Source organism: Tursiops truncatus, chromosome 12 (assembly GCF_011762595.2).
Source record: "Tursiops truncatus isolate mTurTru1 chromosome 12, mTurTru1.mat.Y, whole genome shotgun sequence".
Taxonomy (NCBI): Eukaryota; Metazoa; Chordata; class Mammalia; order Artiodactyla; family Delphinidae; genus Tursiops; species Tursiops truncatus.
The window spans coordinates 80,404,400-80,419,163 of record NC_047045.1 but is presented as its reverse complement, the minus strand read 5'-3'; the positions used below and the strand labels follow the sequence as shown (position 1 = coordinate 80,419,163).

Below are 14,764 nucleotides of genomic sequence, written 5' to 3'. Positions count from 1 at the left end.
GCTGCGGGGCGGTTACAGGTGGCATTCGGGACCAAGAGGAGCCAGGCAAAAGAACAGCTGCAGATTCTAATAGCTTAGGCCCTATCTGCACAACAGAAACACCTTGGGGCATGTGCAGAGAAAGTGCTGATTTACACCCATCACTTCCCAGTTATTCCAAATTAAAATCAAAAGAGTGCTGTGGGAAGGGGACCCGAAGGCTGTTACCTGTGTAAATTGTGAGCTCAGGACCAGAGAACAGCTGAAGCAGTCATTAATCAGGGTCGTGTTTACTCTTCCACTGTCAACTAAGAACATGTTTTTGTTCCTTCAGAGGAAGGGTCTCCCCAGGTCATTGCAGCCACTACTGCTGCTCAGGAAGAGGTGAGTGCCCCAGTCTAGGAGTCCGTACGCCAGCACACTCCTACACCTCCCGCCGGGGCCCACCGCATCCCGTACTCTCACAGGATGTCAGTTCTTAGGAAGTTACAGGGTCTTCGACAAGCTGATCGCTTCCTGTCCTCCACAACAGAACTACAAGCAAGACTGTAATTAATTTGCTAACAGTTACTGCCTGTTTACTAATATTAGCCCAAATTTCATCTTTTTGCTTAACTACAGGAACTCTCAAAAGGCACATTTCCTTGGACCCCATCCTGGGAGAATGAGTTACTAAAGAAAGTCAAAGAACTTGCCGCTAAAGTGACATGCACATTTAAGGTGGTTCTAGAAGAATCCCCAGGGACAGTGACCTGGAGCTGCCAAGGGACAGAGCGGGCACCCAGACAGAGCGAAGAGAGGTCATGGCTGTGGGAGAACCCGAGCTGCAGGGAGGGGACGGGGGTCTGTCACAGGCAGGCCCAGCTCCCCTGGTGAGAGCCCCCGCCTGGCTCCCTTCCCCCGGCCACAAAGTGCCTGAGGCTTCGGCAGCAGTGGTGCCACAATGTTCAGACCCTGTGGTGCGTGAGGAAGCTGGTGGGACGTCAGGACCCTGGCGCCTGCGCCCCCCGAGACAGAAGCCCACGAGCAGCTGCAGCGAGAGGTGGGCTGTGCCCCGGGCTCCAGGAGAGGCAGCTCTGCTGGGCTCAGGACACACCTGCACCTGGAAAAAGCCAGCTTTCTAAGGCAGCCAAAGTTCAATCTGCGTTTCTTTCTTTCAACAAACACTTGTTGCACTCTAGGCCCTTAGGGAGCTTACATCCTTATGGAGAAACAGCAGTAAAAGGGCAGAGATAAGGAAGTTAGGGCCACAGGTGATACGTGCCGAGCCCAGGAGAACTCTGGAGCAGCGGGGAGGACGGGCCTGGGGAGAGACTGCAGCGGAGGCCAGACAAGGCTGGCGGCGGGTGGGAGCTTCCCTGCCAAGGGGATGCCATGCCAGGGCCCAGAGGCAGCAAGGACAGACATGAGGACACGAAAAAGACTGGGGCGGGGGGAGTGGAGACCAAAAGCATAAACAAGGTCTAGGGGGCCCTAGGAGAGGGAGTCTACTTCTGAGCACAGTGGGAGCCCCTGCCGAGCTTTCCGCAGCGGGCGGAAATGTCCTGGTTTTCAGGCTCAGGCCAGAGCGGCTGCTGTGTGGAGGAGCCCTGCAGGGGACAGAGAGAAAGCAGAAAGCACAGGCAGGGGCTGTGGCCGCCGTCCAGGGCGAGCCCACAGTAGCTAAACTACAACACTCACCAGACAGACGAAGTGGAGCACAACTGGAGACAGGTGTGGGGGCAGGATCGACAGAAATTCTGACACACCGGATGTGGGAGAGGAAACGGAGGAACTGCCTCCCGTCTGTGAAATGGGGACAATCACAGTAAGAAACAGCACCAGCGCCAGTGCGCATGCTCAGTCTCTGCCGGACTGTACTTCCAGCTCCACACGTACTAGCTGGGGGACCTGGAGTGTGGTAGGAAGAACGGAATCTCTCTGTGTTTCAGTTTTCGACATTATCTGTCAACGAAGGATAGTGAGAGTATCTACCTCAGTGATTTGAGAATTCCGTGAGTCAGTATTTACAACACGCTTACAACAGTGCCTAGTATGCGCTAGGGGCTAAGTCATCCATTCTCGTTACGGCGACTGCCACCACCACCCACCTCGCGGCACTGCTGCTGGAACAAAACAGATTGGGTTAATTCATGCAGTGCCTGTAAGGAAGTCCCTGGCACATAGTAAGTTCTCAATAAATGTCAGCTCTTACTATCATCATCATGGATGATTCCCAGTTGGTGGTGGCAATAACTGAAGAGCAGGGTGGGGGAGAGGGGTGCTATGAACAGGTCCAGAGGGCCTACGGAAGAGCTTCCATTTGGCATGTTAAGTTTGCAGTGTCTGTGAAACATCCAAATGTCAAGGTCAAGTAAGTAGCCGGACACATGAATCTGAACCTCAGAGGAGAAGACTGGACTACAACTATTAAGTTAAGAATCACCCACATCAAGATGAGTTAAGTACAAAACCTGGTGGGTCAGTGAGGGAGAGAATGAAGACGAAGGAGGAAAGAGGGTCTAGTGGTAAACCCTATGGAACCCCAACACTCCAGGACAGACCAAGGCGGAGAAGCCAGCAGGGCAGACCGGGAAAGAAGAGTCAAGAGGAGGAGGAAAGCCAACGAAGAGTGGAGTCTTCACAATGTAGCAAGGTCAGCTGGGGCGTCAGGGTGGATGAAGACACTGAATGTGGTCCTGTGGAGGTGACACCAGTGATTCTGACGACGGCATTTTTAGCATCTTATGTGTTCACTTCAACTCTACCTAACTTCCATTTATAATACTACCTATAAAAGAAAATGCATTCCAAAGGCCATGTACAGTGAAAAAAACTTGACCCTGGAGTCAAAAGACTGAAGTCCACTCCAGTGAGGTCTTGGGTAAGTCCCTAAACAACAAGGGTGTCCGTTCTCTCCTTAGGTAAAATGGCAAGGTTGGACCAGATTCCCAATCACAGGTCATGAGTACCCTAAGCACTAAAACCCACTAATCAAAGTCCATTCGCTAGCTTTCAATATTTAAAACATGTACTGATCACTTCCCAGCCTTTCGGCTAAGATAAAGTGTGTGGACGAAAAACACCGCCTGCCATATCAGTAAACAAAGGATGCTGCCAGCATCAAGCCAGCGGCCACTGCAGCCACTGCAGCCACCCCCAAATGGAAAAAAGCACGGGATTCCAGATGGAGAAAAGCAGGATACTGGCCGTAGACGGTTAAGGCGCATACCAAAGGAATAATGTCAGTGAGCCCAGACTCTTGAATCTTCAAGTGCTAAATTCATTAACTTGAGGTATCTGGTTTTCTTTAATTAACAGTAATCCTTTGATGTTCGAACTATCTGGTTTTTGTTGCAAAAACCCCTATATACCCTGATTCCTCTCTTACCCTTTGGAGCAGTCCCTCAAAGCTATTTGAGAGGCTGTCTTCCGGGCTTAAGACCTCAGTTTTCTCTGCCAAATAAATCAAAATTCTCAACTTTTAGGTTGTGCATTTTTTTTCAGTCCACAAATGTAAAACACGTACTGAGAGCTAGGCATCTACCTAAGATAAAGTTATACAAACTAAACTGTCACATTTCTTTGTTTCTGGGTGAAATTATAACTGGGTATGGAAACACCTGTACACCTGGGAAGCAGCAGTGTTTAAGAAGGGGGACTCCATCACTTACTCCTCAGGGCGTGACCACAGACAGCTGTGTCATTTAACCACTCAAAGTCTCAGCCTCCCCATCTGTAAGATCTTGGCAGGAACTCCCTGTTGGCTTTCCTCTTCTCTCCTGACTGTTCTTTCTCTGTCTCCATTGCTGGTTCCTCCGCCCTGGCCTGACCTGGAATGTTTGGGTTCCACAGGGCTCATTGTTAAGTACCTAATGAGTAAGAACTATTAATACCATTATCTTAGACTGAGCAAAAGTTCTTAGCTATTAATCAGATTAGTCATTTCTGGGGACAAAGAGGGAAAATAATGAAAAGAAGAATATAATGGTGACCACTGGTGACTCCCAACTCAAACATTCTTATTCTGGGTGCCTGAAATACATCTGCCATCCTATCACATGAAACTCAGCATCTTACTGTAATTAAAATCTAGTAGAGAGGGACTCCCCTGGTGGCGCAGTGGTAAAGAATCTGCCTGCCAATGCAGGGGACACGGGTTCGAGTCCTGCTCCGGGAAGATCCCCCATGCCGTGGAGCAACTAAGCCCGTGCGCCACAACTACTGAGCCTGTGCTCTAGAGCCTGCGAGCCACAACTACTGAGCCTGCGTGCCACACCTACTGAAGCCCGTGCGCCTAGAGCCCATGCTCCGCAACAAGAGAAGCCACTGCAATGAGAAGCCCGCACACTGCAACGAAGAGTAGCCCCCGCTCACCGCAACTAGAGAAAACCCGTGTGCAGCAATGAAGACCCAACACAGCCAAAAATAAATAAATTTATTTTTTTTAAAAATCTAGTGGGGAAAGCTTTGCTCCCCCCTGACTGTAACCTCCCCAAGGGCAGCATCCACATCTGACTCAGAGATAGCAGTTATTGAGCTAATCTCTTGGTATTCAACCCCTTTACTCCTAAATTCCACTCCTAAATTTCTAATTTAAAAATTAAAGATTCTAACATTATTTCTGCAAATACTTTTAAGGTCTCCACTGCTCAGGTGCCCTAATAAATCCTTTCAAGGAGCTCCCCCCTCCCCTGCCAACCCTTTACACACACCCTTTACCTCGCCTTAAACGCAACCCTACAGATTCCCAAACGTAGCCTTCCAATAAGCTCTCCCTGGCACAGATTCATTCTCAGTGCTTTCTAACTTTAGAATCCAACTTTTCAGTACTTTTTGTTTTACTTGGGGAGGATAGTTATACCTGAATCAAAGCTCCCTTTCAAAATTTCTAAAGGGCAATACAATAAAAAAAAATCTCTCTCCGCTAAGAGACAAAGCATAGGTGGGTTAGATATTTCTCTGCCCATCCTCCTCATCAATGCCTCATGACACAACCCTGAGGAGCTGGACCAAAACAGCTACCCACCTGAGAAGGATTCAAATGCTTTCGTGATTACCACATGATAAGCAACAACTGAAAACAAAATAAAATAGGGCAGAGCAGAGACTACTACAAAACCGCTTACATTAAATAAACCTATTACAGCCTATGTTTACAATAAGCTGGCGTATAAGCTGAGACAAAAGTGAAGGCAGCCTCGAAAGATGCCACATTTAGGCACAATGGAGACTGGGGTAAAAATTACCTCTAATTCAGGAGACATTTCATCAGTGAAGGATCCAGAATTTCAGGAAGAAATTTTGAAAGCTTAGGAAGGCTTTAAAAAGGGCAAGCATCAAATCAATGGCTCATGTGTGTTAATTTTAGCTGCAAGAGTCCAAAGTGAGATATGAAATGAGGAAAGCAGCCGAGGAACACCCAAACAAGAAACAAGAAGCGAGGTGTGGTCACTGGGTACCCATCACCCAGGCCCAGACACTCAGGGGGAGCCAGCACTGCGAAGTTTAGTGAAATCCAGTCCCTGCCCTGAGGAGCTCCCCGCATGGTCGGAGAAGATGGGCGAAACACGTAAACTTCAACATTACAAGATATAAGCTATAACCAAGGGCCAGCAAGTGCACTGGGGCAGAGCTGAGAGCATCGTGACTGAACGACAGATCCTGGAAACATAAAGCCAGTGTAGATCTTAAGAAGATGGTGCAATAGCAAAGCAAAAAAAAAAAAGATTTTAACCATGGGCCAAAGCAAGGAGAATATACTGACAAGAACTATACTGACAAGACTGTCCAGATAATGACATGGAAGCAAACCAAGTATCCATCAACAGATAAATGGATAAGCAAAATGTGGTATATACATATGATGGGATGTTAGTCTTAAAAAAGGAAGGAAATTCTGACACATGCTGTAACTTGGATGAGCCTTGAGGACACTGTGCTAAGTGACATTAGCCAGTCCCAAAAAGACAAGTACTGTCTGATTCCTTATATGAACTATTTAGGTTAGTCAAAGAGAGAGAAGGTGGAATGGTGGTTGACAGGGGCTTGGGGGAGGATGTTTAACGGGTACAGAGTTTCAGGTTCACAAAATGAAAACAGTTATAAAGATGGATGGTGGTGACAGTTGCACAACATTATAAACGTATTTAACACCACTGAACTGTAACTTAAAAATGATTAAGATGGTAAATTCTATGTTAGATATATTTTATAATAAAAAATTTTAAGAATATCCCAATAACGAGGACTTTATGATAATCTAGGACAAAACGAAACCAGGGTTCTAGAGACATAGTAGAGGGATTCAGATCTGAGTGGCAATTTCAAGGGGGGATAAATCAAATTGTACTGCCTAGGTAAGGAAAAAGCCTTAACGCTACCGATTAGAATTAACATATTCAATAGATATGAATGCTCTGTATTTGACATTTGCTATGTAACTTCATAATAACTAGCCTTTTCAAAAACTAAGATTTTTTTTCTACATACATATGTATACACACTCACACTAGAATGGGCTTCAGGAATACAGAATAAAGGGAACAAACCCTTCAATACCACGATGGCAGTCCAGAGGCAGCAGAAGTACAACTCCAGAGTCAGACTGCCAGGATGTGCAGCCTGGGTCACACTCCCAACCTCGGTGACATGTCTCAGCCTCAGTTTCCTATGAAGAAGGACTGCTGGGACGATTAAATAAATATATACCAAAAATAATAATAATAAATAAATAAATATATATATATATATAAAGTACTTTAATTACCTGCCTGTCACATAGTTATAGTTGCTCAAAAAAATGCTAGACATTGCTGTTGTAATGTTATTTATATTATACCCACTAAGCAATTAAAAAACTGGAATAAGTTATTAAAAAGATATGTAAAAACAACCATCATTCACCCTGATTTCAATTGGAAAATTAGGGACAAAGAGTCGGAGTGGTGGAGAAGTAAAACTTATCTCTGATTAAAAGTAAAGTCTACCAAAATCGTGGCCAATTCTTGCTGAATGACCTTAGTATGTTAATAACCCACTGGGGAGAGAAGAGGCAAGGAGCAAGAATGATTTCTGCATTACTAAGAGCCCTCCTTGCATCTTCCTCTACATTCAAAGCCACTCTGTAAGACAGTAAAATCCCTACTTCACAAATGATTAAACCAAGACTCAGAGTTTAAGTTAAGCTTATCAAAAATCATCGGGTTATTAGTCATAGAGCTATGATTTGATACCTGACTCCAAGGCCCATACTTTCTCCACCAAACTGTGTTGCCAGTTAATTTCCACTCCACACCCAAGCTGCTCTGGAATAGGAAAGGAAAGCTGTGTGTAAGTATTTGATGAGAACAAAATGATGTACGAATAAAGCCCAACTCTGACTGTTCTCATGGACTCCAGAATGTCTACAGGAAATGACCAAACTCAAATTTAATGTTAAAATGACAGAACTACAGACTAAGAAGAGCTTTGGCAATACTCTGGGCACTCAACACTAGTGAGGCTGTAGGTGACATGTACCCTCCAGTACTAGTCCCAGTTTCCAGAAAGCGACTGGGCAATACACAGACAGTGATTAAAACCAACAGTGCTGGGCTTCCCTGGTGGCGCAGTGGTTGAGAGTCCGCCTGCCGATGCAGGGGACGCGGGTTCGTGCCCCGGTCTGGGAAGATCCCACATGCCGCGGAGCGGCTGTGCCCGTGAGCCGTGGCCGCTGAGCCTGCGCGTCCGGAGCCTGTGCTCCGCAATGGGAGAGGCCACAACAGTGAGAGGCCCACGTACTGCAAAAAAAAAAACAAAAAAACCCAAAAAAAACACCAACAGTGCTAAAGTTTGGCTAACGTGAGGATTAAGCCAAAGATGTTCACCAACAGTGTTGTTCAACATCACTGCAAAAATTCCAAGAAGTATATTATGACAGGGAAAAAAAGTCATATAAAAATGGAAAGAGCAAAAAATCCTTATTTATAAATAATTTTCCATCTGCAAAACACACAGAATTGAATGAAATTAGTACTATTAAGAGAGTTCAGTAAAATGGGAAAACAAAACACACAAGAATAAATTCAAAGTGATGAATGAGCCTATGTGTTTACCTAGTTCCTCTCTCAAATTCCTTTAAAATGATCAAACAAATATAAAAGTGCCACAAGAATTTTTTGCACAAAACAGACAGGCACTACTGACAGGCCCTTGAGGAATTTCTAAAAGACACGGAGCAGATAGGTTTAGACTGACAGAAAAGTAACAAAGAGCCTAATTCAGCCAGGAAAGGCAAGCACACCACTGAAGCGCTTTAGGCAACGTCTGGCCAAAGAATGGCTGTCTGCACTGTGTCGGTGAGACCGCACAGGCCTTCTTATTGCACCCATGGGCAGGGGAACGACACTCCAGGTCACGGTGGATGCCACAGCAATGAGCTGCCTGGGAAAGGGTGAAGATCAGCCTTGCAAAGAAGTGAAGCTCCCCAGTGATCGGAGGACTTACTGTCAGACGGCCACAAACTGCACGCAGAGGCCTAATGTAGCAGCAGCTGGTGCAGGAGGGAGGGCAGGATATCAAACTGAAGACCCTCTTCTGGAACGCTCTCAGGGCCTACCCTCCTCTCAGTCTAACAACTATCTAAAAAGCAAGGGAAGCCTGCTTTTGCTTCCTCTGTAGGAACCCAATGCCGGCTTCTCTTACCACTTCGCTGCTTTGGTTTTCTAACTGTTAGACATGGTGGTATGACAACCTGGGTGTAAGATCTCTGAGGTCAAGGATCACATCTTTCACTCCAGCTCTGTATTCACAGACATGCCAAAGATTGATAACAACAAAAACAGGAACAAAGATACCAATTCTTCCCCAACATGACCACTCCGTCTTGTAAAAATTATAGTTTCACCACTGGACTAATTCTCAAAGATCTGATCATCTTTTCAACAGCCCATAGACTCTTCTTGAATATTGTCCTGAGATCAGTTCTTCAACTACTGAAACATCAGTCATCTCTGGCATCTGTAAACCACTGCACCATGCCCTCTCGCTGAGGAGGCATTCTACTGACTGACGTAATAAGAATTCTTTAGGTGGCCCTTCCTCATTAAAACTAAGGCATATTCAATAAAATGCAGAGTAATGCTTTTTATTTTTAGCATACACCTAAATTATTTTCATCCAAAAGTTTAGCCTAAATTCTAACTCAGTAAATGACAAACAAAACAGAACATAAGTATTTGTATAATCATTGCAAAGAAACAACCCAGAAGGATTTAAAAAAAAAGTACGATGATATTTACTACATCTTTACTTTAAAATAGCCCCCAGATGGAAGCAACCCAAACAGCAAACACTGAAGAATATCATTATATGATTTATCTACTTGGTGGGATATTATACAGTCCTCAAAAATGTGTAATTACCCATGTGTCCATCAACAGATGAATGGATAAAGAAAATGTGGCATGTACATACAATGGGATATTGTTCAGTCTTAAAAAGGAAGGAAATTTCTGACACACGCTACGACATGGATGAAACTTGAAGACATCATGCTAAATGAAATAAGCCTGTCACAAAAGGGCGAACACTGTATGATTTCACTGTAAGTGAATATAATGTGGTAACTAGAGTAGTCACACTCCTACAGACACACAGAAAAAGGGTGGCTGCCAGGAGTGGGGAATGGGGAACGAGTGTTTAACGGGTACGGAGTTCCGGTCTGGGAAGACGAGAAGTTCTAGAGGCGGATGGTGGAGATGGCTGCACAATAAGGTGAATGTCCTTCAGGCCACTGACCTGCACACTTTAAAAATGGTTAAAAGAGTAAATTGTATGTTATATGTTTTGTCGCAATAAAAAGCTATAGTTATGAAGACTATATAGAAACATGAAAAATCCTTGCGCTATGTTCAATTTTCAAAAGCATACAAAGGTGTTTGTAGGAGAATTCAATATAATGCTGTGCTTAAGAGTTATAATAATGGTGGAGATGGCGGGTGATTTCCCACCGTTTTATAAATGTACTGTAATCTACTGCTGCTTTTCATGCTTACGCTTATAAAGACACTAAGTATAACACCAAAAGAGCGAAGCTCAGGTGTCTGTGACCACAAAGCTCCCTCACGTACTACTCCTTTCTCCATTCATACAATCCTAAACTTGGGGCACGAAAAAGGTTTATATATGCTTAATATCTGGGGGCTGTGCAATGACCTAACAACTGCTGGGGAGCTCTCGGCACACAGAGAGGATTTAATTTTAACCTAACAGTTTTCCTCTTATCCCCATTTTCAAAGTTTAAGAAGAAAACGGGCCTTACTTGAGCCAATATTTTCTATCAACATAATTTCCTTCTTAGTCATTACTTTTAAGCCACCTTAACTCTTTTGTGGGAGAAGGCTGGGCTCTAAATAAGTAAGTAAATAAAGTTATCATCAAATAAAATTTCTTTTAAAAAGGAGGGTCAGAAAAAGTGAAACGGGAAAAGCATCTGAGCAGGAATTGGAAGAGGAGCTCCAGTCAGCTGTGCTAGTTAGTGGCGGGGACATGCCAGGGGTGCACAGCTGCTCGCAGACTGCTTCCCATCCGTAAATGGAGAGTTGATTTGCTGCACTCTTTACCACCTTTACTGACAACACTATAAAGATCAAAGGTGACAACGTTTATAAAAATGCTCTGAGGAATGTAACATGCTTTATAAACTAAAAGGTGGTGCCTTATCAAATTTACAATACTCATCTACAATACTCATCTACAACACTCATCTACAATACTAATTTCATTTCTTCTGGGTTGTCATAAGGCACCACATGAAATCGGCCCCCTCATATGTGCTTTTGTCTTTCCATTATTACTTCTAACTTCTGTCGTTCTGAGAGCACCGAGTCTCCCCAATCCTCAGAGCTCCCCAGCTTTGCATTTCTGAGACAGAAGGACGGTTCAAGACATTCCATTTAAGACAAGACATGTCAGAGGCATCCCCCATGGTATGTAGAAAGAGGCCTGCACAAGGAGAGAAAGGTCATATGGAATAAAGGGTTTCCCATAACCCACATGCAGTACTCCCAGGTTTCATCCAACAGCAGGGCTCTTTCAGCACTATGTTAGAATACCAGTGGCTTCTAAATTCTTTAAAGCAGAAATGTTTCCTATCCTTCTGAGGGCAAGAAATCTAGTACAGTGAGGGGCATGTCAGATAGAGCAGCCTTCCAGAGGCTGTCATCTTCCACTACGCCAATATTTACTCAGGTGCTAACCATGCCCTTCCCCTCAAGGCCAGTGATACTCATACTTCCACACAACCCACATTTTCTGAGGAGGGAAACTGAGTTTTTAATTTTAAATACACTAATAAGTCAAACAGGTAATAAACCACCTTTACGACTGATGTGCAAATACAATAGATCCTGCACATTTGACAACATGACCAATTCCCAAATTCTCAAATGGCACTAATTCCCAGAATTGTCAGACTGCTCTTTTCCTTGCAATCACTAAGTGATACTTTCAAACCTGCTTGGATTATTGCATACAGCTTCACAATTCAGACAGAGTGTTCAATCCCAATTTAATTCCAACTCACAGAGGAATTCTCAAATTCATACAGGGGACCTAAAAGAGGAACTGTTATTGTTCATAACCTCAGAAGTCGGTGGAGCGTTCAATCTGCCAGTGAGCCAGTGACCCCGACAAGACAATGACGGCAAGGAAGGACAATGCACTGGTGCACTTTGACCTTAGGTAAATGTGACATAGGAAGATCCAAATTCATAAGGTTAAAATTACTGCATTTTAGAAAAAGATTTACAGAAGGATTCCTTCTGATAGCAAGCAGTCAGGGCCTTAACCACTGACTCCCCTTGTATATTTAAAATATAATTTAATTTAAAATATTTTATTTATACTCAGGTTTTCAGGAATCTATCTCCCACATCAAGCTACCCTGCTGAAGTAAACTTTGGCCACAATTTCTCTGAGTTCAAACAATGCTGACATAAAAATAGGCTCTAATTTATTTCACTAAAAAAGAAATTTAATTTTAAAAAAGGTGATTCCAGAATGTGTTCGGCAGGTTCATCTCCTCAACTCACTGGATTTTTTGTTGGTAGTGGAGATGGTAGCACCTTGTTCTGATTTCGTTTGGGGTCTCACTGTTCTGTGTAATTTCTAATGCAAAGTGTATTAGGTGCTTTCACAGCCTGGTTCCATCTTCTGTGACCACTCATCAGTTCTTCCCAGGAAATTCTGGAACAGAGAAAATAGTCTCTAGACACCGGGATCATAACAATGAAGAACATGGGTGTTGGCAGCCACGTTGTGCCACGTGGACCAGGAAGCAGAGGATGCTGGTCTGGAACAAAGAACTCGAAGCACTGAAGGAAGCTAAGAGATGGGGACAGAGAGAAGGAAAGAGCTTCCCAGGCCCATCCACAGAGTGTTCCAGTCTCTGGCTCCTGGCCTGAAGCCCAGCTGTATCCCTGCAGAGATTTTAGGACACAGCCCAGAATCCTTCCAATAAATTGCCTTTAGTGTATAAACGAGTTTAGTTAGGTCTCTCTAACTTATAACCAGGAGTCCCCTAACTAACAGAGGGCTCTGTGGTCCTTTCTGTTGATTGTTTTGAAGGAGGCAAGCTAGAAACCTGCAGGTGGCAGATGGAACCCAGCCAGGTCTGCAAGTCAGAAAGGCAGGCAGCACCTCAGAACCTGATGCAGCGGCAGGGGTTGAACAGGGTGACTCCAACCTCACACATCCTCAGCAGGCCACCCGAGGGCAACTCCTCTAGTTAACCTACCAAGGAATGCTAGGTTAAAAGGGGAGTGAGCTATTCTCTATTCCACACCCTTGCTTTAAAGAGGAATACAGGAGAGGCAGAGCAGCTTTCAGGGTGCCGTCAAAAAGCACTGTGCCTGGAGGGCAGAGCTTCCCAGGTTCAAGAACAGCAAACCAAACCCAGAACAACGGGGGCACGGCACCTCTAGCCCACCAAGTCAACTCCCAAGCAGAAAGGAAGGAAACCCCAGCTTAAAAACCACAGGGACATCCATCAGACAGAGCATGCTGATGATTTTTTTATACATACATTTGGTAAACAGAGAAGAAGCATCGCTATTTTTACTTGGTTAAAACATGACCCATCATGATAGTCACACAACAGCATAAATGTACTTAATGCCACCGAACTGTACACGTTACAAATAGCTACAATGGTAAATTTTGTTATGTACATTTTTCCACAATTTAAAACAACAAAAAAAACATGATACATCAAGAGTCACAGAGACTGAGCCCCCCACCCTGCGACAAACACCATGCACGGTGCTACCTCAGACAGTCGTGTCAGTAATGTGTCCCCTTGAAGTGGGCAACTCAGTACAGAACCGGGGTGACGTGAGTGGCCGTTTGGGTAGGTACAAGAGAGCTGCGGTTTGGGGGAGGTGGGAGCGGGGGCTGCTGAGCCCAGGCAGCCACGTCCTGAAACCAGTAGTGATGAAAAGCCACTCCACAGTCTATCTCCCCTACCTCCTAATACCTGATCAGCATAGTCTCAGCATTACTAATTCCTAAGTATTTCAACATGAACTCCTCAGAAGTCACTGCTGGTTTCCTATCCGCCACAAACAGATGGCAACCCAGAAGAGTCCTGTTCCCATTATGCCGACTTGGCGGGAGGCTCACCTGCCGCCACCTGAAACACCGATCCCTCCCACCTGCACACAGAAGGCTCCCAAACACAACTCAAATCCCGCCCAGATGCCCACTGATCAGCATCCTTAAAAGCATGGGGGGGAGTCTCATTACAACTCCACTAATTAATAAACATAGGGAGGGACCACATCGCATTCTAATATGATTACAGGGGACTCTGCAGCTTTCGTTGCAGTTCCACTCTGCAGCTCAGGCTGGTTCCCGGCCTGATTACACTGGGACAGAATCCAGTTTTCTAATATATCCATATGTATGAGAATCAGAGCAGATCTTATTACATCAAACCTGGAGCAAAACCTCTGGAGATGCTAAAAGTTCAATTTCAGCCACATTAATATATCCTTAAAATTTTATTTACAATGAAACTATCTATCCTGTTTTTATAACTCCAACACAGATTTCTTAGCTGCCATTTTTTAACTTAAATAATCAAACACTAAGAGAACGACAGACTGTTCACAAATTATGCCTAAATTAGAAAACATGAAAGCTGCCTCTGTGCATGGATACGTACATACGTGTACACACACACACACACTGGCAAGGAGGAAGAAAAGGAAAAGGAGATTGTTTACTTCACCAGATTCCAAGCAGAGATGTTCTTTCATGTTTTGTGGACACACCTGACCATCACCAGGGCCTGAACCACTCACTGATCCTTGCCTGCTCAGCAGATCCAACGGGACTCTTTGGAATGCTAAGCCAAGGTTTCCTTTAGCAGAGGCAGCTTAAGTTAACTACAGCTCCACGTTCTCCTGCCACTCTCCAGTAATGAAACCCTTCAGGGGCTCTGCTCCTGCAATAAAGACCAAAATCCTTAAACACGGGATACAAGGCCCAGCACGAAAAGGCATCTCTTTCACCAAGTCCTCTGCATTTCCTCAGGGAAACCATCTCTGACCTTCTGACCAGATCAAATCCCACCTTTATACCCTGCATTTCTCCTTCGTGGTATGAATGAATGAATGAGTTAGCATGTCTTTCAGTGCAAGTTAACAGATAATCTCAACTCAGGTTGCCTTAAACAATAGGGAAATGTATTTCACATAATAAGTCCAAAGGCAGGTGCGTGGTTGGCTCCGAGGAGTTCTCGCTGCTCTTTTCTCGGCTCTGT

At 44.6% G+C, this 14,764-nt stretch overlaps 1 protein-coding gene across 7 annotated transcripts in view; it reads right to left on the bottom strand.

Annotated features, from left to right (window-relative positions):
• The window catches only part of TULP4 (TUB like protein 4), a 228,503-nt gene that overhangs the window by 200,421 nt on the left and 13,318 nt on the right, over positions 1-14,764 (bottom strand). The window contains exon 2 of one of the 7 annotated variants that reach the window (XM_033867908.2): positions 14,226-14,446. The exons of 3 other annotated variants lie outside the window; for them this stretch is intronic. The gene's annotated coding sequence lies outside the window, so the exon portion shown is untranslated. Of the gene's footprint in view, positions 1-1,659; positions 1,775-14,225; positions 14,447-14,764 lie in introns of those variants that run through there. 3 more of the 7 variants (XM_033867907.2, XM_033867909.2, XM_033867910.2) reach the window with 3 other exon arrangements.